Source organism: Lissotriton helveticus, chromosome 3_1 (genome assembly GCF_964261635.1).
Source record: "Lissotriton helveticus chromosome 3_1, aLisHel1.1, whole genome shotgun sequence".
NCBI lineage: Eukaryota > Metazoa > Chordata > Amphibia > Caudata > Salamandridae > Lissotriton > Lissotriton helveticus.
In genome coordinates, this window is record NC_136061.1 from 2012403012 (window position 1) to 2012428463 (window position 25452).

The following is a 25452-nucleotide window of genomic DNA, read 5'->3' on the forward strand; positions in this document are numbered from 1 at the left end:
GCAATACGGAGATGTACCGCACCTACGTCATCGTCCTCGGGGTACGGTACGTCACCGCACAACACCAGTGCAATACGTGCCGCATGTACGTCATCGACCACGGGGTACGGTACGTCACCGCACAACACCAGTGCAATACGGAGACGTACCGCACCTACGTCATCGACCTCGGGGTACGGTACGTCACCGCACAACACCAGTGCAATACGTGCCGCATGTACGTCATCGACCACGGGGTACGGTACGTCACCGCACAACACCAGTGCAATACGGAGAGGTACCGCACCTACGTCATCGACCTCGGGGTACGGTACGTCACCGCACAACACCAGTGCAATACGTGTCGCATGTACGTCATCGACCACGGGGTACGGTACGTCACCGCACAACACCAGTGCAATACGTGTCGCATGTACGTCATCGACCACGGGGTACGGTACGTCACCGCACAACACCAGTGCAATACGGAGACGTACCGCACCTACGTCATCGACCTCGGGGTACGGTATGTCACCGCACAACACCAGTGCAATACGGAGACGTACCGCACCTACGTCATCGACCTCGGGGTACGGTACGTCACCGCACAACACCAGTGCAATACGGAGACGTACCGCACCTACGTCATCGACCTCGGGGTACGGTACGTCACTGCACAACACCAGTGCAATACGTGCCGCATGTACGTCATCGACGTACGTCATCGACGTACGTCACCGCACTTCACCAGTGTAATAGACGTGTGGGACATACATCTGTTAAGTAATTGTATGTGTAAGTATCAGAGTGTGTGTCTGAGACCCCCCCCCTGCCCACCAGTGCCCAACATCAGAGTGGGCGGCTGAGACCCCCCCACTGCCCACCAGTGCCCTGCATCAGAGTGTGTGTATGGCTAACACCCCCCACTGCCCACCAGTGCCCAGCATCAGAGTGTGTGTCTGAGACCCCCCCCCCCTGCCCACCAGTGCCCAGCATCAGAGTGTGTGTATGGCTAACACCCCCCCCCCACTGCCCACCAGTGCCCTGCATCAGAGTGTGTGTATGGCTAACACCCCCCCACTGCCCACCAGTGCCCAGCATCAGAGTGTGTGTATGGCTAAACCCCCCCACTGCCCACCAGTGCCCAGCATCAGAGTGTGTGTATGGCTAACACCCCCCCCCCCACTGCCCACCAGTGCCCAGCATCAGAGTGTGTCTATGGCTAACACCCCCCCACTGCCCACCAGTGCCCTGAATCAGAGTGTGTGTATGAGACCCCCCCTGCCCACCAGTGCCCAGCATCAGAGTGTGTGTATGGCTAACACCCCCCCACTGCCCACCAGTGCCCTGCATCAGACTGTGTGTATGGCTAACACCCCCCACTGCCCACCAGTGCCCAGCATCAGAGTGTGTGTATGGCTACCCCCCCACTGCCCACCAGTGCCCTGCATCAGAGTGTGTGTATGGCTAACACCCCCCCACTGCCCACCAGTGCCCAGCATCAGAGTGTGTGTATGGCTAACCCCCCCCCACTACCCACCAGTGCCCAGCATCAGAGTGTGTGTATGGCTAACCCCCCCCCCCACTGCCCACCAGTGCCCTGCATCAGAGTGTGTGTATGGCTAACACCCCCCCACTGCCCACCAGTGCCCAGCATCAGAGTGTGTGTATGGCTAACCCCCCCCACTGCCCACCAGTGCCCTGCATCAGAGTGTGTGTATGAGACCCCCCCTGCCCACCAGTGCCCAGCATCAGAGTGTGTGTATGGCTAACACCCCCCCACTGCCCACCAGTGCCCTGCTTCAGAGTGTGTGTATGGCTAACACCCCCCCACTGCCCACCAGTGCCCAGCATCAGAGTGTGTGTATGGATAACCCCCCCCCCACTGCCCACCAGTGCCCTGCATCAGAGTGTGTGTATGGCTAACACCCCCCCACTGCCCACCAGTGCCCAGCATCAGAGTGTGTGTATGGCTAACACCCCCCCCCCACTGCCCACCAGTGCCCAGCATCAGAGTGGGTGGCTGAGACCCCCCCCCACTGCCCACCAGTGCCCAGCATCAGAGTGTGTGTATGGCTAACCCCCCCCCACTGCCCACCAGTGCCCAGCATCAGAGTGGGTGGCTGGGACCCCCCACTGCCCACCAGTGCCCAGCATCAGAGTGTGTGTATAGCTAACCCCCCCCCACTGCCCACCAGTGCCCTGCATCAGAGTGTGTGTATGGCTAACACCCCCCACTGCCCACCAGTGCCCAACATCAGAGTGGGTGGCTGAGACCCCCCCCACTACCCACCAGTGCCCTGCATCAGAGTGTGTGTATGGGTAACACCCCCCCACTGCCCACCAGTGCCCAGCATCAGAGTGTGTGTCTGAGACCCCCCCCTGCCCACCAGTGCCCAGCATCAGAGTGTGTGTATGGCTAACACCCCCCCACTGCCCACCAGTGCCCAGCATCAGAGTGTGTGTATGGCTAACAACCCCCCACTGCCCACCAGTGCCCAACATCAGAGTGGGTGGCTGAGACCCCCCCACTGCCCACCAGTGGCCAACCTTTACATCACAAACCTACCATTGATAACCACATTACCATCAGGAGAGTGACACATGTCATCATACTTATATTCTAACATCACATCAGCTCCCAGGCACACAGCAGTCACAGACATTCTCACACAAACAAAAGTACTGAAAAGGAAACAAATAGCTTTATTCAGCTGGTGCTAAAATAGCAAAGCAAATAAGAGTCCTCGCTCATTAAAGGCCAATGGCCAGTCCAAAAAAGTCTCTGCAACAGTTTGTGCCTCCATCGGTGTCATCACACCTAAACCTGCCTGCACATGGCATTTAATCCGCTGTGGTGACTATAGGGGCACCATCTGTGGAATCCTTCGGCACCGCATGGACAGGAGAGGGAAGGACAGGTGGAGTGGGTGCAGGTGTAGTGGATTCATCCACACTGGCTGGGTCATCGCCGAAAGTAGCTTCAAAGACCTGGCTGCACACCTCAGCCAGTGCGGAAAAACTACCACCTGAACCCGGGGACACATTGGGGGTGGAGGTACAGGGCTGTGAGTCAGTTCTACTGGGTGTGTGGATGCGTGTGTGAAGTGTCTCCCCTCTCCCTGTGGGTGTGCCTACTTCCCCTTGAGAATGGGTGCGTGGAGCTTTGAGCTTCTTATGCTGTGTGTGTGCGCTTGGTGTGTCTGACCTGTGGCGTGTGCGTGTATGATGTGTAGGTATGTGAGAGGCAGAGGTGGATGGGTCTGAAGGATGGGGGGGGGGACAGATGCTGCTGGGTGTACACAGCTGCCGTCAGTGCTGACTCCATGGCAGCCACACTCCGACGTAGATCAGACATGGCTGATGACATGCTCTCCATGAACGACACCACCTGTGTAAGCAGTTGTGTATGTCCATGGAGGACAGTCAGCATGGATGTCTGACCTACTGCAATCTGCCGGAGTAGGTCCACAGTCTCAGCACTGAGGGCAGCAGGGGACACAGGGGCAGGGGCTGCGGTGCCGGGAACAAAGGAGACACGGGGCTAGCACGCACCCTAGGAACACTAACGACTGGGAGGGTGGAGATGGTACTGGAGGAGGGGAGGGCAGCTGAAGAAGATGTTACCATTGCTGCATATTCCACCCCCTCCTGAGAGTCTGACTCGGAGTCGTCGGCATGGTAAGATGTGTCAGTCACATGTCGTCCGGCCTGCAGACTCTCCTCACCCTCCGTGCCACTGCCTCCCTCTGACACCTCAAAGCAGGTGGCACTGTCGCTGGGTCCCTCGGCCTGGTCCGCGCCTGTGTCTCCTCCAGAATCAGATGATGATGCTGTGGGCAAGGAGAACAACAATAACATATCAGTCACTTGTACACATCAGACATATCAGCTACAATACATTATGGCTCATTTCAAAACATGGCATGCATCATGAGGCACATTACACAGAACTCTGCACAATGCTAAGTCTACTTGTGGCCAATTGGGAGAGACACAACGCTCAATGTACAGTAGGATACAAGCAAAATGTAAGCTAAAAACTAGTATGAGATACACAATGATGATCCACTGCCTGGCAACAGGATAGCTGATTATGCATCCCTGCTCATTTTCCCACCCTGCCACCCAAACCCAGAACAGGACATGTTGGAATTGCTTAGACCTTGTGCCACATGGGAAAAGTGCTGCCTGTACTGAAATGTTATGCCATCCTGGGACCTGAACCAAGTGTAACATCACCTCACACTGGCATCACAGCTGCTGACACCCAAAGCCTCATTGTGTGGCTGACCATCATTATTAGTTAGAAACAACATTATACATATTTGGCGCATATGCACACACGCACTGCCCAGTGTGAGTATGCATAATGCCAAAATATTGCACATGTACATTGTGCACCTGTATCCAACACATTACAATTTGAAAGAGTACCATGGTCCAAGGCCACTGAGGCAGACTCGTGCAGAAAACACATGTTTAGACTCAAGATCAGTGCAAAAATATGAAGAATGGCAGACACTGTGAACATGTGGTGCTACATGTAATGTACCAACAGGTGTCACAGACCCACCTCAAACATGATGATGTGCAAAGGAAGATGCATACTGAGACATTGCACCATAGGAGTACATGTGAAAAATACACATCAGCCAAAGCGCAGGGCAAATGTGGAGTAGGGCAAGGCATGCAAAGAAGCAGCTGCAGAACCTGGGACATTCTAATGCCAAAGCATGGAGTGCCTGTCTGACCACACCACTCAAACTATGGGAGTGTGAACATGCCATGAAGCACTGCAGGGAGCATGTGACACACATGACAACAAACAAACATGTACCTACCCCCTACTTGCTGCTGTCCCTCCTGCAACTGCCTATGGAGGTCTGGGAACACCACTTCCAGGACCCGGAGCATGTTGGGGGTGAGGTGGCGGGTGCCGCCATGCCGGCGTGGAGCTTCCAGATGCAGCTGGACTCTGGCGATGCGGCGGGTCCAGCACCGGATGTCCTGCCACCTCTTTTTGATGTTCCTGAGCCTCCTGCGAGCCCCCCCCTCACTCCTGACAGCCCTGGCGATGTCCAGCCAGATTTCACCCTTCTCATAGGCAGATACCTGTCACAAATGTAAAGTTAAAGAGCATCAGTACACCTGGTCCATGTTCAAAAGACACACATATGTGCACAAAAGACTTGATGACAAGAGGGCATCATAGGCTCCACACATTAGCATCATTGTCCAGGAGTATGTGGCCTGTGAGCAAACACTGCTGCATTACATGCCATTGAAAGACTACAGATGACATGATGTGGGCTAAACACTCTTAGAGCATAGCAATCACAGAGCAATGTATGCTACATCTGGGTGCACTACAGCCTGTGACACGCTATCACACACCCCACTACAAGAAATAGCCCTCTTTACACAAGACTGTACACCCTGGCATTCACTCCAAAAAACATTGCATCTATACACCATACATACACAGTGGGCATTATGTCACACACACAACAGGTGCACACTCCAAGGTATTGCACCAATCACTCCCCTGATCCTCTGGTCTCCCATACAGCTTGCTGTAGTTGGGCAGGAGGGCATCCAGCAGGGCCTTGTTCTCAGCATCAGTGAATGCAGGTGCCCTCTCCATGCTCGCTAATCAGGGTCCAGAGGATTCAGAGACAGCAGCAGTGGTTACCACACCAATGTTGTGCAGGCAAGTGCCCTCCCACAGCCACATGCTGCCTTATATCTGTGCTGCAGAGGGTCTGTGAGTCCAAGGAGTAGTGTGTGATAGGCCACCATAGTTAGCATCCTATGTTCCATCCAATCACATCACACATAAGCCCATTACACACATATGCATGGTTTGAAAATTGAGCCTGAGCTGAACAACAACTTTTGCAACATTGTATACTTTAGCCAAACTGATTTTTCTAGAACACCTGTAGGAGCCTCAAAAAACTATGTATCCATGACAACCTGGTTGCATTTTGATCAGTACACTGTTCCCCTAGTTGTTCACTATTATTTATCTAAAATGCCCACACAAGTATGGTGACATAGCGTTGCTAATGCAACCCATTCAATGGTGTAACGAGGCGTACACACGCACGTACCTTCGGGTACGCTTAGCTCGCGCATGGCCGAAAAGCAATAGGGAAACGAGGCGTACACACGCACGTACCTTGGGGTACGCTTTGCTCGCGCATGGCCGAAAAGCAATAGGGAAACGAGGCGTAGACACGCACGTACCTTGGGGTACGCTTAGCTCACGCATGGCCGAAAAGCAATAGGGAAACGAGGCGTACACACGCACGTACCTTGGGTACGCTTAGCTCGCGCATGGCCGAAAAGCAATAGGGAAACGAGGCGTACACACGCACGTACCTTGGGGTAAGCTTAGCTCGCGCATTGCCAAAATGCAATAGGGAAACGAGGCGTACACACGCACGTACCTTGGGGTACAGTGCGTCAGACATGGTCAAGTGAAGGGTTGTGTAGCCTGAGTCTTTGTCCACCTTCATGTCACCATTGGGAGAATCACACCAGGAAATCACATAGCAGGGATGTAGTCTACACTCATGTCGACGATGTGGTGCATACATCAGCATGGTATACATACATCAGGATGCCCATGGTGTGGCAGACATTGAAGAAGCACAGGGATTGTGACCTTGTGCCTCAGTTGATGTGTGAAGAGCTTGCGAGACATGTCATCAATCATATTGCACATGTGCATCACATGCAGTCAACACTTTGCACCGGAGTAACGTCAGCAACATCAACACTGGAATGGCTCACCATTCAGTACAGGGAACTGGCACATGATGACAGCAACATGCCCACTGTCACTGAGGTGTAATAGCCGCACAGCATGACCCTGTGTGACCACGTCATGTGTGTGCCATGAGCGACATTGTGCATGCCGTTTGCATAGGAAATTAACAGGTCAGTATTCTATAACTCACCCTAGAATATCCCCACATGTCATCCTGGATATGTCAATTTCCGTTCTGTAGTACAATTGTGTGTCGGTAGGCATGTCCTGTGGCTCTGCATGGTTTGTTGGCGTCATGTGGGCCGTGATGACGTTGTCAGAGTACTCATACATCACCTCTGCGTGCACACGTCAGGTCCGCTTTTTTAACAACACCAGCGCTGGTCCCGTATAAGTGTAACCTTACACACTTTTGTTGCCACTTTCATAGTACAATCACTTCAGACCTTTTACCTTGGATTCTCTGACTCTGGCCGGTGCCAATAGGGATGTCATTTTCAAAGCCTGTGAGGAATACAAACTAGTCATGTTGGTGACTGACCCTCACCGTCTGTGTCTCCACTCTTATCACGTCAAGCACAACAACAAGAGCAGCTCCCACTGCCGGGACCAGACATATGAATCCAGGTGTGATTGGTCCCACAAGCCACTCTGACTCCAGCAGTTGGCACTGCACCACAATCGTTCATGGGCTGGACGTAGGATGAGTGCATGGGCGTTGTAGTTGAGACATCACTGCCCCTTAATTTGACATCAGTGCTCCCGGGAACAGTTGTCCCGTTAACTAAATAAGTCAGATATATTTGATAGCAAATCCAAATCACCACAATGCACGTGCAATGCTGCATGGGATTCGGGTGACACCAACCACGCGGCTCTGTCAGAATTGCAGCCATCGTAGCCAGCACCACGACCTCCGGTCCCTGCCCTGCATGTGACGCAGGATGAGTTAGTGCACTTCCTCATGTCCATGATGTCCCTCACCCCACCAACGGCCTATGCATCGGCTTCTGGCACAGCGGACCCGTCTGGGGGCACTAGCGCGTCTGTTGAATAGCCCCTGACGCCATCACTCACTCACTACAGGACGCAGGCGGCGCATATGTCCCAAACCGCCGGGACAGACAGGATCTGAATGTTCATCCTGGTCCCCGCTGGTTGAACTCGCAACCTCACTGGCAACTATCACCCAGGTGTCAGCCGTGGCGGCATTCTCGGGTGGTGATGTCCCCGATACCACACACTGTACGGCTCCGGCGTGGGAAATGTGCAGCAGAACACCCCTAATAATGCTGCATGGGGAGTTTAACTTCAATGAGCCGGGCAATGCTCATTACAATGGTTGTCAATGAGTATTGGGAGGGTAATGAGGAACCACTGGCACGTGAGTGTCAGTCCCAAGACAACAGGACAGGTGGAGTGGGGGATGCAAGTGGTCGGGACACCTAGCCAAACAATGGTGATGTCTCTACTCCTAACGTGTCTTAGGATGAGCGGGCAACGTACAGTGTTGTGTTAACGTGGGAGGACGGAGACTTGGCCCTTCATCTCCCCGTTGCTGCCATGAGGACCAACTCCTCACTGAGGTCCTTAAACTTCACTCCGGCTCAGCTGATCCTCTGCAGGCATATCTTGAGGAATGTACTGTATCTATATTGGGCATCCTGTACAGCCACGCATCATGTTTGGCTGTAGATAGGCACCTTGTCAGAGCCCCACATCCCCGCCCTGGACTGACCATGTTCCCTTTCCTCCCACCCCACCCCAGAGAGCATGGGCATCCAGGCCTCCCAATCACAGTCCACATTCCCGTTAGCTCTGCTGTAGAGGGTATCCAAGAGGTATGGGCACTACGGAAAGATGTCATCATCCTCCCTGAGTCTGGGACTGAGGTCTTCCAACATTACATGCATCTTAGTCCGCTACCCACACTCTCGGTGGGACATGGTTGTGTAACTGCTGGCAGAGTGTGCGTTGTAGGTACGGGCAACACTTGGGCACGCCCTTGTAGGATGCCAATCTGCGGCACTGTCATTTTTCCGGTGCGGCCTGGATACCCCCGACTCACTGTGCAGAACAATGGCATCCAGGGATGCAAATAGGTCATAAGCCTGGTATGTATTGAAAGTCAGGAATATGCTTCTAACTACTGTTGCTTACTGATATTTTGTTACAAAAGGGAAGTAATCCGTCCTTACTGTTCAGTACATCTGCTGTAGGAGCATCTATGTAGTGTCCTTGCCGTGATGACAGGGTTACTAATGTACGCACACCATGCCACGTGTGTTAATGACCTGTTCATATGTGTGATGGCATCACAGACCATTTGTGAGAATAACACATTTATGCTGTATGATGATGGATATGTAATAGTTAGGGAAGCTACACACCGCAACATGACTAAGGCAGAAGTGTGCAAATGATGGCACATGTGGTGTGTGTGTGTGTTTATTGCTGTCAGATGTCTGGTTGTGCAGACAACCTACTACAGACATTCACATGACCTTTGTCACTGACATGATCCATTGTCATGCTCACTAAGACCTTTCCATCAGATTGTTTGTATGCATGTCATATCCATTCCACACACCACAGGTCTTTAATTATTCACGGAGGAGTGTCTGGGAACTGGCACACGTTACTTCAGTGTGTATGCCACGCCACACTCCAAATTGTCTAGATTATTTTAAGCAGTCTTGCTTGTGCCATGTACATTGTTACAGTCTCAGTCAGACAGTTGAAGACATTTCCAATAAATTGTGTATTGCAGGGCACCCCCTCTGGAAAGGCCGTTGCCTGACTTGGAAGCCATGAGGGAGCGCAATTGTATTCGTCGCTATCGCTTCAACAGGCAGTTGATCAAGGAGCTGACGAACAGGCTTGAGGCTCACCTACAATCACGCCACAGGTATCCAACTGCACTGACACCCAAGGTAAAGGTGATGGCAGCCCTCCATTTCTTTGCCACAGGTACGTTCCAATTTACCATAGCTGATGTGGGAGGGATGTCTCAGACAATGATAAGCCGGGTGTTGACGGATGTTTTGGCTGCCATGTTGCTACACCTAGATGAATTCATTAGATTTCCGACTCCTGAAGAGTTGACAGATGTCAAGGGGGAATTCTATGCCCTGGGCCGCATGCCACATGTAATTGGTGCAATTGATGGTACACATGTTACTCTGGTGCCACCACAGGCTCAGGAGCAAGCGTATCGCAACAGGAAACACTACCACTCGATAAATGCCCTGGTGGTGTGTCTTGCCAACATGATTATCTCACATGTTTGTGCACGTTTTCCAGGATCGTGCCACGATGCTTTCATCATGAGGCGTAGCAGGGTACCACAGATGATGCTGCAGCTGCACAACCACCGGGCATGTCTAGTTGGTGAGTATACACTGTCAGCTCTGTATGTCAGTATGTCACAACTTCATGATCTGCATCATATTAATCACTTTTGTACTTGATGTCTATTTGCAGGAGACGCTGGATATCCTAACATGCCGTGGTTAATGACTCCACTACGCAACCCCAGGACAGCTGCAGACCAGCGGTACAACAATGCCCATGGCAAGACCAGGCGGGTGATTGAGCGAACCTTTGGACTCCTGAAGAGCCGGTTCAGGTGCCTGGACAAGACAGGCGGAGCCCTCCAATACAGCCCACGCAAGGTGTGTGACATCTTCACCGTGTGCTGCATGCTACACAACATGGCAGTGGAGAAGGCCGTGCCACTCTACCTTGATCCTGATGAGCTGGAACATCCGCCCGTTGAGGATGAAGGCCTTGCCCAGGATGCCAGTGACGAGGAGGATGAAGATGATATCCGGAGTCACCTCATCCGCAACTTTTTTGCATAATAGTGAGTCATCGCAGCTTTTCAGCAACAGATGGACTCTAGAGTAGCATGGGTAGCATGCTGTGTATGCAACAGACTGTATGCAACGTCACTTGGATGTGTGTTGTGCAGTGTCACACATGTGCAGTTCTAATGCAACACACATACGTGCTATGTGTGCACTTGGAATGTACAGGTGTTCTACAACATCTGGCTATTCAACAGGACATTGTGATAATGACATTATACAGAACTTGACCCCTTGTGTGCCACTCTCATCCACAGCTCGCCCTGCCTGTTGTCCGTTGGGGTCATCGTGGTCATCCTGCTATCGCTCATTATGATTGCAACGTCAGCCAAATCAACGGAGCATGCATGGACATGTGTAGAAGTCAATTTGGGTAAGGACGCATATGAGGCTGTTTAGCGTTGGTATGTTTAGAAACGTGTGGTACATGTTCATGTGCATGTAGTGAGACCATGCATACATGCAACTACTTTATGTTACTTATTACATGTATGCCCACTCCCATGACAGGATATTCACCCCATCTGACTGTCATCTGTTGTAGTTAGAGACTCTGGTGAATGCATCAATGTGTGTAGACACTGGCACTGCAACATTGCAAATACCTTGGGTTTACATTGTGTCAGAGGTCACAACCACGGACTCTGTGGGGGATTGCAGCCTCACTGTGTGCATTAGATTGTGACTGGATCCTCACCTCCAGCTTGTGGCCCAGTCTAGTTTGATTACCATGAAACTATGTGGTGTGGGTGTGGCCCAGTGTATGTTTCACATGTTAAGACAACTGTCCTGTGAATCAGTTAACATGGATGCATTGCCCCTTGTCGCTGTATATCATGTCACTGTCATGTCGTTACCTCAGTGCAGGTTGAGAATACTGCTACGCCAGCCTTCACAGTGAGTAGCAGTGCTGTTTAGACTCACATGATGCCAAGTATGTTTTGCATGTAAAGTCTAATTGTTGTGATGATGCATATGTGATAAATTGTGTTGCACCAGTGGAGTGCAGTCATTCACATGAATCTCTGGTCCCGTGCTGCATTCCTGTGTAATGGTAAGGTCTCATTATGTGGCTCGGATCAACATCACTAGCACTTTATAGTTCTTCTACTGGCATGTGATGTATTGCATAGTAGTGCTAACTTGACAGATCAAAATACTGGCTACAGAGTGCCTCCATTGCATGTTGGTCATTAGCTTCCTCTACATATGTGATAGTTACAGCTGTTGTGGCTGAAGTAAAGTTTGCCTACATGGCCCTTATGGGTAACCAATATCAGACAGACATTACAGTTAGGGTAAGTAGCATTTCCATATGTTTCCATTTGTATGTCAGGTCCACCTCATCTGAGCCAGTGAAAGAGTTTTTCACAACATAGTTCTAATTGCATGGTAGCTCAGTTGTGAGCGGTACACATGACTCTGATGGATGACAGACTGTCCTTGGTTTTATGTGTCCGTGTCATAGCATCAGATCTCATGTGATGGCATGATTAATCATCTAAACTTGTCTCCAGTTAGTACACTTCACAGGTGTGAGTGGTACAGTGTATCAAATGAGGTATTTGAAATGTCAGTGACATGAGAATGTAATCCTAATGGTTATATGCCTGTGTTTCAGGTCTCCCTCCCAGCAGTTCCCATCCTCTCCTTCCCTCGCCTGATCACCCTTTTGTGTCTGTCGTTTGTACTCAGACCAAGGGGCTATTTGGAGGTGGAACCCTTTGAGCATCACACCACTCTGAAGAAGAAAGGTATGGCCAGTCCTTGACAGGCTAGTAGGTAATAGTACTGCTGCATTACAGGTGACATCAATAATATTGTAATTTGGACTTCTTGCCAATGCACATGTATGTTTCATGATGCTCCATGGGCTCACAATGTAAATAATGATGTTGTGCATGACGTCTGACTTCTACGGTATATTGTGCCGCCTTGATGTCAACACACATGTCCTTCTAATGTGCATCTATACTATTTGTCATTAACTTAGCTCATGCTTGTTTTGTGTTTACCTGTAAAGTGAGCACACGCATGGGGTTGGGGAAGGCTAGTATACTATGTTGTGTGTGAGGTAGATGGCTTTGTAGCTGCTGTTTAGCTTTGGAAACACTAGCTGTAGTCTACACCTGATGATGCTGTGTGTCCTGTGCCCCACTTGTCCGTAATGTCCCTGATCCAGTGACCTTGGTGATTACTGTGCCATTTATTTTTCAGTGACCCTGAGTGAGGCAGACACTCCAGCCTTCACATACACATGTCACTTTGTGGCTTGCCAATGGCGTTGTGGTATGTGCTTGTTTTGTATGTTGTCACACCCCTCCTGCCGTCATGTCTTCAGTCATTGCTGCTGCTGCATGCACAGCCACCATGCAGTGCACACCATTCAGGAACACTGACACCTACAGGATGACCCTCCTTACATCCATTTATGGAGCATGCTCCTGCCACCCTACACACAGACAAAACCAGACAATCAGCATCCTGGTATCACGATGCTTCCGACTCAGCCATTGCTGCTGCTATGCCTGTGTGTGCGACACATACTGGCACGACTATGCAGATTCACATGACATTGGGTCTACGTACCACCAGGTCATGTGCCGTGTCCAGCACAGCCCCCCCTTCCACGGCCCAATATTGTACAGGGTTACCTTGTTAACACCACTATAGCACTAAAGTGCTTGCTTACAGTCACGTGGCTGTACACAACCTGCTCACACCACTGCAACATGGCAGTCACAGTCAGTCAAGTTGCCACATGGAACACACACCATGAGCATGTCTCTTGGGTGTGGTGTGATTTCCCCGTTCTGGTGTAGGTATTTGTCAGACGTGTGTAGTCGTTCTTTATGCGTAGCTACCATTACAGTAGTATAGTACTTGTAGCTACATAGGGGTAGGTCACCTATTCAGGTGTGCTTGTATGGAGTGCTACAGCCCATTGCCCACAGTCTGTCCTGCCAGCCTTGTCCTGTGCGCCACACATCACATCCACAGTACTGCATCATGCTGATGATAGCTCACATACCTGAGGACACAGTTGTAGGTACTCCCTACGTGGACCACTACTTTTGTGCCGCTGATATGTACACCTCAAAGACACTCTCCTGGGTCAGCCTGTGATAGAATTTTTGGGATCCATACCCCCCTCCAGCATTTACTGTCCCACGCAGGTGTGTATTTCCATCCAGGTATGTAGTTGATAGGATTTTCTGACCAATGTGTGTCCTCACTCAAAATCTGATCGAAGTGTGAGGCTGACTGCTGTTTGTTGTATACCCTTGCATTTTATACATTTGCACACACATATCAGTTTATGCTGTTTAAAAGATAACTCACCTAAAGCGTATGAGGTGTAGAATATTTATTGGGTGATATTGTGCAGGAAACGTGAATAGATGTTGTACAGGAAGGGGTGGAATCCAAAGTTCACTGCTGGAGATGAGATGCCTTACAGTTTGAGTCACCAGAGTCCAGGCCACAGTGATTGGCAACATTGGGCAGACTGTGACCAGCAAGTCCATGTGGGAGAGTCTCATAGGGGATGCTGTTGCACCCAGGGGCAATATGCCAGGTCCAGTGTCCTGGGAGATGTCCATGGCCCACTGCCCCTCAACGTCTTCGCCGTGGACGACCCACCTTCCTTGGGGGACCCTCATGTGCAGGCATGGACGGTGCATGGGACGCTACGTCAGAGGGCACCTCCTCCTCCTCCTCCTCCTCCTCCCTCCCTGTGGCTGGTGTTGCACTTTGCCGTGATGTTGCTGGCCTTGTGACACAGGGAGGGGGCCGCATGTTGGCAGCCATCTGACGTAGCATATGGCAAATGTCCCGATGCACCATCAAGAGCTGAGCCTGGTGTGCCTCCACCCGTCCATAATGCTGGTCTTGCCTGGCTATTTGCTCTGCCTGCTGTTGTCTGACCTGGTTGAGGGCCTCCGCGAACTGGCTTACCTCCCTGGTGTCCCGCCAGTATGCCTCCAGGATGTTAGCGAGTTCAGGCATACCGGGTGCTGCAGCTGACTTTCCAGATTCTCGCCTCCGCCTTCCGCCACTCCTACCACCCTGACCCACATGAGCACGGCCTGCGCTAGTGGGCACATCCGCTCGACGGGCCCCCCGATTGCTGGCAGGGTGGAGGTCGTCACCATCCTCAGGGGCGCCCGACAAAGGGTGTCCCTCATTTTCAGACTGGCTCTCTTGTGGATCATGGGCAGGGCTCTGACCTGTCTGCTGGGATGTGGTGGGAATGGGTCCGGTGGTTGGCTGAGATGTAGCTGGTTCAGTTGCTGCAGGGGTTTGGGATCCAGAGGAGCCAGCTTGGTTGGGGTCATCCACAGTGCGTTGAGGGACAGCGCTGTTGGTGGGGTCTGGGTCCTGCTGAGCCTGGGACTGGGATCCTTCTCCCCCCTGGTTGGGGGGGACCGCCACACGTTTCCCTGTGTGTGGGAGAGACAGACACTGTTAAGGCACTATCAAGTGACATCTTGTTAACTTATCCATTATCAGCATCACTGTTCCACAAGCTTGACATTGTTGACATTGTTAAGTTGTGTATGTAGTGGTACAAAATTTACATGTACTCTGGGCTATTTACATTCTTCATTTGTCTTGACAATGACTGACACAGCCATTGCTGTGTCTTGTGTTGCCGGCACCACACATGGTAAGCATTGCTCATTTTCACGCAACATCCAGGATACGGTGTAAATCCTTATGTCTGCGTCATGCATGCACAGAGTTCATATGCAGCGTGTTGATGTAAGAGACAGAGCATCATTAATTTGCATGTCCTCTACTACTTTGGATGTCTTTTGCTGTCCCATGCTGGGCAAACAATGCCAACACACCTGGACCTGTAGACACACAGTTATAGATCATGGCTTTTGAACTTGGCACTTCTCAAACACGCATCACCTTGTCGATACCCATGTCCATGTCAGTACTTACGTGCATACACAAAGTTTATGAGATGGGACACGTGCATTGTTTGAGAGGCAAAATGGACTAGAGCATCTGCTATGTGCATGTATGAGTTGTATGCATATTCATATGAGTGAGTGTTTTGTTGTGGTACATGACAATTGGGACAGTGTTGCACTCCATTGCCTGTCCCCTGGGGCTGACTTTCTGTATGGGGGTGTATGACAAGGCATGTTATTACTTAGCTTGGGAATTGGAAGCGTCAATCGTTCATGATTTGGCTGTCCCATGATGTATCATGCTGGCATGATCGTGTTTTTGTGTTGGTGCCCAGGATGTGTAACCTTGTCCTGGTGTTTGTGTTAGCAGTGATCACAGGAGGGACTTGTGCTGCCTACACCTGTGCCCATTGTGTACTACAGAGCATTCCGAGAAGTGTGTCCTAACACAGTACAGTGTGGACTGCAAATGGTGGGTGTGTTGCAGGCACATAGAAGATGACTGGTGGTACTTGTGAGACATCCCTTTACATTCAGATCTATGGTGTTTGTTAGGCCTGTGCAGTGCTTAGGAGCAACTGTGTGTGTGCCCAGGGAGCTGCGGTGAGGTGACAGAGGGAGGAACACTGAGGGATGGCAACAGAGGGAGAGGGCGACAGAGGGAGAGGGCCACAGAGGGAGAGGGCCACAGAGGGAGAGGGCGACCGAGGGAGAGGGTGACCGAGGGAGAGGGCGACCGAGGGAGAGGGCAACCGAGGGACAGGGCGACAGAGCGAGAGGGCGACAGAGGGAGAGGGCCACAGAGGGAGAGGGCCACAGAGGGAGAGGGCCACAGAGGGAGAGGGCCACAGAGGGAGAGGGCCACAGAGGGAGAGGGCGACAGGGATGGAGACAGGTTGTTTGTGCTTGTTTGCTTGCTACACTGCCTTACTGTGTCACAAAATATTGCATCTCGGGAAGGTGTGTCCACAACATGAAATTGATTAGGAGCTGTGGTCTACTATATTGTGTGATATTTCCCTATCCCTGTATATTGGGCATGGTGCCTGGGTGAGGCCCTGGGACATATGGGATGAGTGCAGGCTCCTACCCTCCACCTTCCACCCTTTGTGGGTTCCACTTGCAACAAACCACTTTTAGATGTGTCCTGCTAGGACTCATGGCCACCCACTCCATGCTGCTGGGCACTGTTGTAAGTCCACCCATGTGACATGTATTTTTTGTACACTCACCAGACTCAACGGCTCCTTGTATTCCATGTACTCCCACCGGTGGCAGCAGGGCCATGACTCTCTCCTCCCAGGGATGGTATACAGGAGGTCTGCGGGGACCGCCACCTCCTGTGTGGTGTGCAGAGGCGTAGTCCTGGTCCATTTTCTTCTTGACCATCCTCCGCAGCTCATACCACCTGGACTGGCATTCCACCCTGGTGCGCCGGATGGGTGCAACAGCATTGACCCGGTCTACAATCCTCTCCCACAGGCGTGTTTTTTCTGCCAGGCTGGTCTGTCTGACCAATGCGCCAAACAGCTGTGGCTCGACTCTGATGACTTCATCTGTGAGTATCTCATTCTCCGGGTTAGTGAACTTTGGATTCTTGGCTGTGGTCATGGTGTGGGGTGTATGTGATTGAGGGTGTGATGGTGTGTATGGATGAGGGTGTGTGGTTGTAATTGTGAAGGGGTGGTGTGGGTGAAGATGTGATGGTGTATGTGTGAAGGTATGTGGCTGCAATTGTTGGTGTGCTCTCAGTTTCCTCGCAAGAATGGGTATGTTGCTAAGGATGATGGGTTGTATGTGTGGACCCTTTTATTGACCAAAATGTGGGTGTGGCTTATTTTGAATTGGGGGGGTGTTATATGGGGTGGGTGTTGGTGTTGACCTCTGTTTGGCTGTGACCAGGACAGTGATTCTCAATGGAGTGTACACAGGAGACATGTTCAGTGTTGTTGTGGGACCTGTTTGGTAAGTCCTTGTGCTGCTTTGGGTGTTAGCGCTATTAGTGCGTGTCGTACTTGTGCGTGCGGTTGACTGGTACGGCCCTTGGCGGGTGGGGGTGTTCGCGTAGGGGGGTGTACATGTCGTACTTGTGCATGCGGTTGACTTGTACGGGCCGTTAGCGGGTGGGGGGCTTCGTGTAGGGGGTGTACGTTTCGTACTTGTGCGTGCGGTTGACTTGTACGGGCTGTTGGCGGGTGGGGCTGTTCGCGTGGGCTGGTTGGGGGGTGTGCGTGTCATACTTGTGAGTGCGGTTGACTTGTACGGGCCGTTAGCGGGTGGGGGGCTTCGCGTAGGGGGTGTATGTGTCGTACTTGTGCGTGCGGTTGACTTGTACGGGCCGTTGGCGGTTAGGCTGTTCGCGTGGGCTGGTTGGGGGGGTGTGCGTGTCGTACTTGTGCGTGCGGTTGACTGGTACAGCCATTGGCGGGTGGGGGTGTTGGCGTAGGGGGGTGTACGTGTCGTACTTGTGCGTGCGGTTGACTTTTACGGGCCGTTGGCGGGTGGGGCTTTTCGCGTGGGCTGGTTGGGGGGTGTGCGTGTCGTACTTGTGCGTGCGGTTGACTTGTACGGGCCGTTGGCGGGTGGGGCTGTTCGCGTGGGCTGGTTGGGGGGTGTGCGTGTCGTACTTGTGCGTGCGGTTGACTGGTACGGCCGTTGGTGGGTGGGGGTGTTCGCGTAGGGGGGTGTACGTGTCGTACTTGTGCGTGCGGTTGACTTGTACGGGCCGTTGGCGGGTGGGGCTGTTCGCGTGGGCTGGTTGGGGGGTGTGCGTGTCGTACTTGTGCGTGCGGTTGACTTGTAGGAGCCGTTAGCGGGTGGGGGGATTCGCGTAGGGGGGTGTATATGTCGTACTTGTGCGTGCGGTTGACTTGTACGGGCCGTTGGCGGGTGGGGCTGTTCGTGTGGGCTGGTTGGGGGGTGTGCGTGTCGTACTTGTGCGTGCGGTTGACTTGTACGGGCCGTTGGCGGGTGGGGCTGTTCGCGTGGGCTGGTTGGGGGGTGTGCGTGTCGTACTTGTGCGTGCAGTTGACTTGTACGAGCTGTTAGCGGGTGGGGGGCTTCGCGTAGGGGGGTGTACGTGTCGTACTTGTGCGTGCGGTTGACTTGTACGAGCCGTTAGCGGGTGGGGGGCTTCGCGTAGGGGGGTGTACATGTCGTACTTGTGCGTGCGGTTGACTGGTACGGCCGTTGGCGGGTGGGGGTGTTCGCGTAGGGGGGTGTGCGTGTCGTACTTGTGCGTGCGGTTGACTGGTACGGCCGTTGGCGGGTGGGGGGGTTCGCGTAGGGGGGTGTACGTGTCGTACTTGTGCGTGCGGTTGACTGGTACGGCCGTTGGCGGGTGGGGGTGTTCGCGTAGGGGGTGTACGTGTCGTACTTGTGCGTGCGGTTGACTTGTACGGGCCGTTGGCGGCTGGGGCTGTTCGCGTGGGCTGGTTGGGGGGTGTGCGTGTCGTACTTGTGCGTGCGGTTGACTTGTACGGGCCGTTGGCGGGTGGGGCTGTTCGCGTGGGCTGGTTGGGGGTGTGCATGTCGTACTTGTGCGTGCGGTTGACTTGTACGGGCCGTTGGCGGGTGGGGGGCTTCGCGTAGGGCGGTGTGCGTGTCGTACTTGTGCTTGTGCGAGGGGTACACGTGTGGTATGGTTTGACGCTGCTTGATGCGACCCGATATTTGCCGTACGAATCATTGTTTATGTCCGAATACTTTGTCCCGTCCGAATCGCTGTCAGGCTTCTCGTACCGGATCGTACTTGTGTGTTAGTACGGGTAGTTTATGAATCGTACGGTAGGATTCCCGATGCATCTTCGTATGGATCATCAACTGTGATTCGGACGGTTAGATGATATTCGTACGGAAATAGACGGGAACGGATCGGAATTCGCAGGTCGGACGTAAAGTTCCCATTCGTACGGATTCGGATACGAATGCGTTTCGTACGGCGGATTATTTTATGGGATCGGAATCGGCCCCATAGTGTCTTTCACCGTGCAGCTGACAGCAGGGCCGCACTTCCGTCTCTCACCAGTAGCAGCAGCCCTCAACAACCACGCGGCCAGGGGTCAAACCATTCACTCTGATCCGCCAGGAGGCAGCATTGTCTCAGGCTCAGCGGTCAGCACACGCGGAGGGTGAGCGTTTATAAGCCCTCTAATCCGGTCATTCCAGCCGCTACTCCTAGTACGAAGTGTACACACCACTAGCGCTTTCCACTGCGATCACACCCGAGCCCCGTTGGTAGAGGTCTCAATATGGCGCCCAAGTTCTGGCCTCAGCTACCAGTCTGCACGGTCTCGCTGCACTTTCACACGGCCTCTCAGTGTCTGGGAGGGGGGGGAGACCACAAGGACCACAAGGATACAGCCTGCAGCGGGGGTACTGAGGGGGTGCCTATATTCGCCTGATCACCACACTCGACAGCTCATCCCACTCTCTCTCAAGGCTGTTGCCCTCCACCAGATCGGCACTTCCAGGATCGGGATACCGCACTGTTGAAACGGCAAGGGAAGGAGACACCCAGTACAGTTGGTCAACAGGCAGCCCCACAGAAATTAGCCCAGCCGCACACCTCTACAATGAGAAGGGGAAATCCCAATTCAGGCGGGCCGGCGCTCAAGTCCCATGGACATTTACCGAGCCTCAGTAGGCGGCCCGCTGCTGAACCGCCAAAAAGAGAGCAATGCGCGGTTGCATATCCGCTTCTCGCTCCGGAGCTCTCGCGAGTTAATAGGTGTTTCCACAGCGGTCCGGAGCGGGTATGGCTGTGTCTCACCTCCGAGCACTTGAGTGGCTCGCCGCCTCACCGTCCGCTGATTGTGCCTCAGAGGTGTTTCGGAGGTCTCCGGGTCGTTGCTCCCCCATCGGCCGCACGTAGGGTCACGCACACCGGCCAGCTGTCCAGGCGAGTCCGCTGCTCATGGCCTGGTCCGTCAGCAGCCCACATGTTTCACAACTTCTCCGCACTTTGTCAAATTTCCGCAGGCTTTCTTCCAGACCGTCCTAGCAAGGTTCGGAGGATATATCCTCACTCTGGCAGCACACAGCGTCCGTTAATAAAGGATAAATTACAGGATTTGTTAGGTGATAGCGCGGAGCTCAGCTCCTACACGTCTTACATCGACTCTGGTAAGCTCCGCCCCCCATCTCACACCATACTTACACTCATGAGAAGAAGTTTGCAATGAAATCTTGACGCAAGTGAACTCCTTTCTCTTCACCGCTATTATCATCATTTGGCATTTCAGGTTCCTAAGCCAGTGGCTGTTGATGGTCTTCTACCTCTGAGTTATAAGGGATGTTCCATTGCAGGGTAATGTTAAGGAGCATTCAGCAGGCCACAGTGATCTTGCACACCTTTTTGGGTGAGCAGAGGAGGGCTTCCCAGTCTTACCTAGACATCTGAACCAGGCTTTCAGGAGCCCAAAAGCCTTTTCCACTGGCCACTGTGTTCTTCCATGGTCCTCATTGAAGCAGACTTACACTGCGGTGCCAACAATCATGTACCGTCAGGATACCCTGAGTCTCCTAGATGGTAGACAGACAGAAGTGCAATAATGAGTTGCACAATTTAAGATCATACTATCTGACATTTTACTCACAAAGGGGGTCATTAGGATGACGGGCGTACTTTGTCCGCCCTTTTCTTGTCTGTACTATGCAAAGTAACAGAGTCCTTCGTGAATAAACAAGTCACAAAGTTCCTGGAAGATAACTATGCCTGGCACTCAAACCAATCAGGTTTTAGAGCTCAACACTCTACAGAGTCAGCTCTATTGTTTACCACCAATACTATCCGAAAGGCGCTGGACCAGGGTAAGAAGGCTGTCTTGATATTATTAGATCTGTCGGCAGCCTTCGACACGGTCTCACATAACATTGATTGACCGGCTAGCAACATCTGGCATAACTGGAAAGGTACTGGACTGGATTAAGAACTTCCTAAGTGACAGGCGGCAAGTGTTCACCTTGGGCGAATTCTGTTCAAAGGAAGAAATACTCACGACCGGAGTACCGCAGGGATCTAGTTTAAGCCCAACATTCTTTAATGTGTACACCACCTCCCTGATCAGGTTGATATCGTCCTTTAGAATAGATGTGGTTGCTTACGCGGACGATACACAACTCATCCTAGTCCTCGATAAAGATTCAAAGGACTGGGAAGAAAACCTTAAACGGTGCCTGACGGCGACATTTGACTGGATGGGGAAGAACCATTTAAAATGTAACACGGCCAAAACTGAAATCATGTTAATGGGCCCGCAAAACGACTTTGTCCCCAAGCTATGGTGGCCGGAGAATGCAGAGGTACCACCGCATACAACTAATACGGCACGTAATTTAGGTATCAAGTTTGATGCCACTCTGTTGTTCAAACAACAGGCATTAGCGGTAGCAGGCACCTGCTTTAATGTCATCAAGGGACTAAGAAAATTCTTTGACCTACTTCCTTTGTCAGCCAGGAAATTGGTAGCAGTCGCTCTCGTAACCTCGAGACTTGACTATTGCAACAGCCTATATGCGGGAACTAATAAGGCGGTCACGTACAGGTTGCAGATGGTGCAACACGCAGCGGCCAGGCTGGTGCTGAAATGGCCAAAGAAATCCTCTGCATCTGCCGCATTAATTACCCTGCACTGGCTACCAGTAATTAAACTGGTCCTTTTTAAGATCCTGCTAATTACCTTTAGAGCCTTCCACTCTCGGGGACCAAAGTACATTCAAAGGAGGTTCTCACGGTACCATCCTTTGCGTGCCTTGAGGTCCTCCAATGCTAATCTGTTGTCTGTTCCTGCCTTCAGACTCAGCTCGAGAGGTGGTAAATTCTTGCCTGTGTTAGGGTCAAAGGCATGGAATAAACTCCCCCCTCATCTGCGTGTCATGGAACGAGAAGCAGAGTTCTGAAAGGCATTGAAAACCTGGATCTTTAATCTCCCTGATACCTTTGCCAGAGCACTAGTGTGAACGCCCATGGCTGGACCTTGAAAGCAGTCTGACCAGTGTCTTAGATCTTCCTGGTCAGTATAGGCACCTAGATGCTCCTTGGAGTGACAGTTGCGCGGTATAAATATTAGCTTACATTACATTACATTACATTAGTCTTAGAATGTTGTATATACTATGGTACTCGACTCTATGGGCCATCGGCATCAAGTCAATAGGCCTGGCAGCAAAGGTGTCTGTACAGTCATGCACAAGTAGTTTACCCTTCAGAACGTTAAAATGGTGTGTTGTGTGTCATGATACCTTATATCACATTCCATACAGGAAGGCCCTGGGATACATGATATTAGTAGGCTGGTAAGTGGACATAATATCTAATTTTTAATATCGAATGTCAGTAATATCGAAGTAAAAATATTGATATTACCATAATATCGAATATTAGAATATCGGTATCATAAATATCGTATTTATTGTAAAGTAATGAATATCGAAGTGTATAATACCGATTTGGTAATATCCTATGTATATAATATCGATTTTTTAGTGTTGTTGAAAATATTGAAAAAAATATATAGAATGTTTAACATATCGATTTTGTAAATATCGATTTAGTTATTTTTGATTATTATTTTATAATTATATTAATTGTATTAATATATGTATTAATTTTGCTTACAAATGTATTTAAAGATATGATTTAGTCAAGTCAAGTCAAGTCAGAATTTATATAGCGCACTACATACCCGTAGGGTCTCAAGGCGCTTGAGGAAGGGGGGGAGGTTTACTTATCGAATATCCATGTTTTAAGTTGTTTTCTGAAGGTTAGGTGGTTTTGAGTAAGGCGGAGGTGGATGGGAAGGGAATTCCAGGTCTTGGCCGCTAAGTAGGAGAAGGATCTTCCTCCCATGGTGGCTTTGTGGATGCGCGGAACAGCGGCGAGGGCTTGGTTGGACGAACGCAGCTGGCGGGTGGGGGTGTAAAAGGAAAGGCGAGTGTTGAGACAATCAGGTCCAAGTTCGTATAGGGCTTTGTGTGCGTGGGTGAGGAGACGGAACGTTATTCTCTTGTTGATGGGGAGCCAGTGAAGGTCTTTCAGGTGAGCGGAGATGTGGTCTGTGCGGGGGATGTCTAGTATGAGTCTGGCTGAAGCATTTTGGATGCGTTGGAGTTTTTTCTGTAGTTTCGCGGTGGAACCGGCGTGAAGGGTGTTTCCGTAGTCCAGACGGCTTGTAACCAGTGCGTGGGTGACCGTTTTTCTTGTTTCGGTGGGGATCCAGTGAAATGTTTTTTTGAGCATGCGTAGGATGTTGAAGCATGAAGATGAGACGGCGTTGACTTGTCTGGTCATCGAGAGTGAGGAGTCCAGGATGATGCCCAGGTTCCGTGCGTGGTCCGTCGGTATGGGGGCTTTTCCTAGGGCCGTTGGCCACCAAGAGTCGTCCCAGGCAGAAGGGGATGAGCCTAAGATGAGGACTTCCGTTTTGTCCGAGTTCAGTTTCAGACGGCTGTGCTTCATCCACTCGGCTACTTCTTTCATCCCTTCGTGTAGGTTGGTTTTGGCGGTGGTTGGGTCTTTGGTGAGTGAGAGGATCAGCTGAGTGTCATCAGCGTAGGAGATGATGTTGAGGTTGTGTTGACGTGCAATGGTTGCGAGGGGGCTCATGTAGACGTTGAAGAGGGTGGGGCTGAGAGATGATCCTTGTGGGACGCCGCAGATGACTTCGGTGGCCTCTGACTTAAAAGGGGGGAGGCGGACTCTCTGAGTTCTTCCAGCGAGGAACGAAATGATCCAGTCCAATGCTTTTCCTTGAATTCCGATGTTACTGAGGCGTTGTATCAGGGTGCTATGGCAAACTGTGTCGAAGGCTGCGGAGAGGTCAAGGAGGATAAGGGCGACTGTGTCTCCATTGTCCAATAGTGTTCGAATGTCGTCTGTTGCTGCGATGAGGGCGGTCTCGGTGCTGTGTTTGGCACGGAAGCCAGACTGTGAGGAGTCGAGTGATTTGTTTGTTTCGAGGAAGGTGGCGAGCTGATTGTTAATGGCTTTCTCAATGACTTTGGCAGGGAATGGGAGGAGCGAGATGGGGCGGTAGTTTTTGAGTTCGGTGGGGTCAGCTGTGGGTTTCTTCAGAAGGGCGCTGAGTTCGGCGTGTTTCCAGCTTTCTGGGAATGTGGTGGAGTTAAGGGAGTAGTTGATGACATCTCGGAGATGGGATGCGATAATGGAGTCTGCTTTGTTGGAGAGCGGGATGTTGGATTAATATGGGATAAGGGTGGGGAGTGTTTTAAAAATGTTAGTTTTTAATTTTGAATTACATTTAAAATTTTTAACTTCTAATTGTTTCAAATTTAGAACATATTTTTCAAATTTCGAATTTTTATATTTAGAATTTTTATTTTTGTAATTTATATTTATTTTTTAGGAGCGGGATGTTGGGTTATTATGGGGTAAGGGTGGGGAGTATTTAAAAAATATTAGTTTTTAATTTTGAATTACATTTTAAGATTTTAATTTCTAATTGTTTCAAATTTAGAAAATATTTTTCAAATTTCGAATTTTGAGATTTCGAAATTTTATTTTATTTTTGTAATTTATATTTATTTTTTAGGAGTTGGATGTTGGGTTATTAGGGGATAAGGGTGGGGAGTGTTTTAAAAAAAAATATATTAATGTTGCATTAAATTTAAAAATTCAAATTTCAAATTGTTAAAATGTAGAAATTATTTTTCTAATTTCGAAATTTTATAATGTGAAATTTTAGTTTACTTTTTGAAATAGTAGTTATGTTTTAGGAGGGTGATGTTGTGTTAGTAGGGGATAAGGTTCGGTATTGTTTGAAAAATATTTCTATCAATTTGTGCATTACATTTTCAATTTCATATTTTTTATTTGTTAAAGTTTTGAATTATTCTATTTAAATTTTATTTTGTTTAATTAGAATTTTTAAATAAAATTTGG